The sequence below is a fragment of the Phyllostomus discolor genome, chromosome 4, assembly GCF_004126475.2.
Source record: "Phyllostomus discolor isolate MPI-MPIP mPhyDis1 chromosome 4, mPhyDis1.pri.v3, whole genome shotgun sequence".
Classification (NCBI taxonomy): Eukaryota; Metazoa; Chordata; class Mammalia; order Chiroptera; family Phyllostomidae; genus Phyllostomus; species Phyllostomus discolor.
In genome coordinates this window covers 9,302,660-9,307,497 of record NC_040906.2, presented here as the reverse complement: position 1 = coordinate 9,307,497, position 4,838 = coordinate 9,302,660, and the positions used below count along the sequence as shown (strand labels likewise).

At 40.1% G+C, this 4,838-nt stretch overlaps 1 non-coding gene across 1 annotated transcript; it reads left to right on the top strand.

Annotated features, from left to right (window-relative positions):
* Nucleotides 1–830: 830 nt before the first annotated feature.
* Nucleotides 831–909, top strand: TRNAC-GCA. Its single transcript has one exon. It is a non-coding gene; the product is annotated as a tRNA-Cys (tRNA).
* Nucleotides 910–4,838: the final 3,929 nt, after the last annotated feature.

Below are 4,838 nucleotides of genomic sequence, written 5' to 3'. Positions count from 1 at the left end.
ATTACACTTTCATGGGTCATACTTTTGACGAAATGTCCTTACTTAGTAACCTTACATTTCTCGGTGTGGTATGGAAAGCACCTACAGAAAAATTATTAAGGGACATCCTAGAAAAGAGAGAACTAAATTATTACTGTTAGGCTATCTGGAAGACACAAAAAAAATCACAGATTTTTTTTTTAAAGGGGGAGCGTTGTAAGTTAGGAACCATCTTCGTACAACATTGTGAAACAAAAGGAGGTGTTCTGGGTCATCTCTGAAGCTCCCTCCTCTCCCCAGACTCTAGCCAGCACAGTATTAGCTACTTACTCTTCACTGCTCTGTTCTCCCCCTTGTCCCCTGGTTTCGGGTTGGGTCAGGCCAAAATGATAGACATCAGTAAGAGACTGAAGGACAGTAAAGTGCAAGGAGGTGAAGCAATGAGCCCTCTATACACGCTGCAGCTGATCCTTACCAGTCTTGCTGCATCTCAGCAGAATCTCAGCTTCAGGTAAGAGGCCCCTCTTTGGTGTGTGCAACTCATACCAGGTGCCAGTCACACTGACCCCTCCCCTTTCCCTGTCAGTCCTAGGGAAGCATCACGGCTTCACTCCACTGCTTCACTGTGGATATCTCCCGGTCTCTTCCCGGTTGCCTTACCCCCGTTCATCCCTCTGTAACTTAGATTCTTTTCACCTAAGCTCTTTGATCATGTTGTTTATTTATAATACTTTGAAAATCACATAAGCTTTTGGTACTGGTAGCAATATTTACAATATTGTAAGTAAGCAGACACACAAATACGTACATACATAAAAAATGGACTTTACAAACAGTTGAGAAGAGTTCTAGCCCTGACCAGCATGGCTCAGTTGGTTGAGCATCAGCCTGCAAAGCATATGGTCACAGGTTCAAATCCTGGTCAGGGCACATGCCTGGGTTTCAGGCTGCTCCCCAGCTGGGGCGTTTTTGAGAGGCAACCAAATGATGTTTCTCTCTTTCTCCCTACCTTCCCCTCTTGCCAAAAATAAATAAATAAAATCTATTAAGAAAAAGAGTTCTAGAAATACCTTGGTCCCCCTCCTGGGAAGGCTTTAAAAGCAGTAGTTTTAATTGTATTAGCTTTCTGAGTGATTTGTTTATAATAAAATTAATCAATAAGTTATCCCAAGGAAAATTCAATTGGAGTATCTTTGTTCATTCAGTAAATGACTAATGGTACTGTTCGTTGTAAGCAAGGCAAATAATGTCTGGCCTCATGGAACTTATGATCTTGCTGGCAATAAAGTCCATAAGCAAATAATCGTGCAAATAATTATACACATGAGAATTGTTATATATATTAAGAGAGAGAAATACAATGGAAACTGATTGGATTGACAGGAAAAGACTCCGAAGCTGAGAATGGAAGGCTGAGTTAGCTGGACACAGGGGCAGGTCCAAGCTGCCTGGATGTGCATGAGGACTCTGGAGTGAAGGAGCACAGCGTAACTGAAAAATTGAAAGGAGGTCCAGGTCACTGCATCATAAAGGTATTTTGGGGAACAGTAAGATAGGAGGCTAAGAGGACGATGACAGTGATACCCTTTCAAGACCTGGTTGTCCATGTCAGAGATTTTAGAGGCTTCTCTAGAAACAAAGACAAACCATTGGTGGACATTAGATGAGGAATGACATTAAAAAATTGTGTCTGTAAAGATATTTCTGAATGCTTATAGAAAAATGAAAAATTGGCAGGAAGTTGAGGGAGCAGTAGTGGATGAGAATTACTATTATTACCGCATGTTAGGGATGAGATTTAGTAACTAGCACAAGGTCACATCATGAGCAAGTGGACGGTCCAATGTTCATACACAGGATGTCTGACTTCCGGGTTTGAGCTTTTATCCACAGTGTTGATATACATTAAACCTTTGGATTCATCTGAAAACTATAGATAACATCAAAATTAAGCTTAAGAATACAAAGTGTGTGCAATTTTCCCTGACCTAATTCTCACCTCAAATTTTTAATGAATTAAGGTACAGAGATGTCATATGCAGAATCAGATGGAACTGGGCATGCTGAAGACAGGTTCTGATACTGAGAAATCCACTTTTACGTAAATGCAACCAATATATTTGTAAAGTCATACATAACATGTGTATAAAGAATTTCATGTGCTTACAACAAAGGGAATGAGATAGATCAGGCATTGGTTGTAACAGTTTTGACAATATAATTTCATTAAAAATACATTTCATGTTCTCATTATAATTAGGGGAAAGACATTCAAGATGGATGTCAACCTTAGCATCCTTTTCAGGGAAGCATTTGCATTAGAAAAATAGACCATATTATAATTTTGCACAAATTAGATTTCTTGCTTATTATTTGAAAAACAGTCACTATCCTATTACAAACTCAAGATTGTTTTTTAAATGTTTGAAAACACATGAAGAAATGTAGGCTTCTGCTGAAAACTGTATAGTTTTTTTTTGATACTTGACATTTTTCTTCTTTTTTAAACTTTTTTTATTGTTGTTCAATTACAGTTGTCCCCATTTCCCCCCATTATACTCCCCTTCCCTACTCACCCGCAACCTCACAAATTCAATCCTCCCACCCCCATTGTCTTTGTGCACCTGTACTTTATACACGTTCCTTGACTCGACCCTTCCCTTTCTTTCCCCCACTATCCCCTGCCCCCCTCCCCTCCGGTCACTGTCAGTTTGTTCTTCATTGAAGACCATATAGTTTAAATGTAAGGACAAAGGTATTCACCTCTATGGAGACAGTAGAGGGTATCATATTGCTAATTAATTCTTCTTGTTTTTTTTTCTAACCAAACACAGCATGAGTCTCATGTATATTTTGAAAGGCATGCTATGAATGTCCAAGCATGAACTGGACAACTGTCTATTAAGCTGTTATCTAGTGAATCTCTACATCATGGAAGAGTACAGACGGATGACTGCTAATAACCTTTGTGCTTAGAATTTCTCCAAGCCTCTGCATTCTAAACCTATACAAACTTAAAATTTTCAAAATGTCATTTCCAATTCTATATATAATTTAAACCCAGAATTAAACCCCGCTGGCATTTATAAGTCAGGCGAAGGCACTCCACTTACTTCTAGAGCAGCTAGTATTTCGAATGTTGAAAAGACTTGGGAAATCTATCAGGTGAAGAGTTGTCTTGCCCCCCAAGATAAAACCTACATTTTCTTTTAAAGTAAGGCCAACTAGAAGTGGACTGCATCTGTAAGACTTAGTCGGGTATGCATTATGATTTTAAAAGTGTAAGGAGACGAATGATTCACTGGGACAGCATCACGGAAGGCAATCCTTTCTAGCACTGAATACACCTGCTGGAGGTGGAGGCGGAAGGAGGACGTGGGAGAATTTTGATATTCCACTAGTATCTAGAAATATCACAGTAAAAGTATTTGGCAGTTTCTATTTACATAGCCAAGATCAACTGAAAATAGGTGGTTGCTTCTACTCTATTTTCCTTTGTAGGGTGCGTCTACACTGGACGTGCCCAGAATGATTGTTCTAGTTATAATAGTTTAGTCAAGTGGTACAATTCATGAAATAAAAGCAAACAAAGGGTTAAAATTGTTTTGAGTTAATCATTCAAAGATTGTATTCATTGATGAAACTCTACATTTTTTTAATTTTCATAAAGGATTAGGCCACATTGATTAGATACTGTCAAGAGAAATGCAATTTCTAAGATGAACAGTTAGTAAAATTATTAGGGTTAGGAGGCAGGAAAGGCAGAAAAGAGAAACTGATTTTAACTTCCAACTCTCATTTGACTCTCCTTATCAACCATTTCCCATTTCTTTCCCCTTTTCCTATTATATGGAAATGAGAAGGAAAAAAATGATAGGGACAAAAGAAGGAAAGAGGACAAGCTGTTTGGAGAAAGAAGAAAGAGAAATGCAGTTGGAACCTAGTAGTGGAGCTCTCTCCCCACGTGGGAGTGGAGCGGCAACATTTCCTTCAAGGATCCTGGATATCGTGCCAGCGTGGCGCTCCCTAGTTTTCACTGGCAGTGTTTCAGTCACCTCTGACCCCATGGGGAGTCAGCCCCAAGTCTGCTTCCTTCTCAGAACCTGCTAAACCACCACGAAGTTCACAGCAGGGCTCATCTTCCAACCTCCTAAGGTCATCTTAGGTGGAGATGACAGGAGTTCTGGGAAGCTGTGATAGAGTTGTATTCTGCATTCAGTTCCTGAGAAAAATCCTTTAAGTCCCAGTCTACCTGCATTTTCATCCCCTTGCCCTGTGGCCGAGTGTTGCTAAAGGGTCACCTGCTCAGGCAGATCTTCCCCGACGGATCCATTGAAAATGGCAGCACCCACTGCGGCTTCCCACTCTGCCTTGTTTTCCTCCCACACGGATGTTACTGAACAGATCATGAAGTTTACTTATTTTACCCAATTGCCTTGCTGACCTTACCCTGCCCATTTCCATTAAAATCTACCAGGCAGGCATTCTCACCTTGTCCATTACCATGTTTGTGAGCCTGGCACACAGTAGGCACTCAATAGCTATTACTTGAATTGATTTTTTCAGCCACTATATCTGGGTCATAGCAGAAGTGTCCTTCTTCAGTTGCCTCTATTTCAGGAGCAGGGAGCCGCATACGACATAATGATCATATAGGGCCTGTGTGTGACAGTGAGATACAGGGTAGGTTCTGAAGGCTGGGGACCTGGTTTTGTATCACAACCTCACTGTTACAGCCTGAGCTTTAGCTTCCTCCATTGTAAAGTAAGAATTAAAATAAGACCCTCTTTTTAGTGTTTTTACAAGTATCAAATAATTTACGTAAGACATGCGTACCTTGTAAAATGTTATGGAAACAT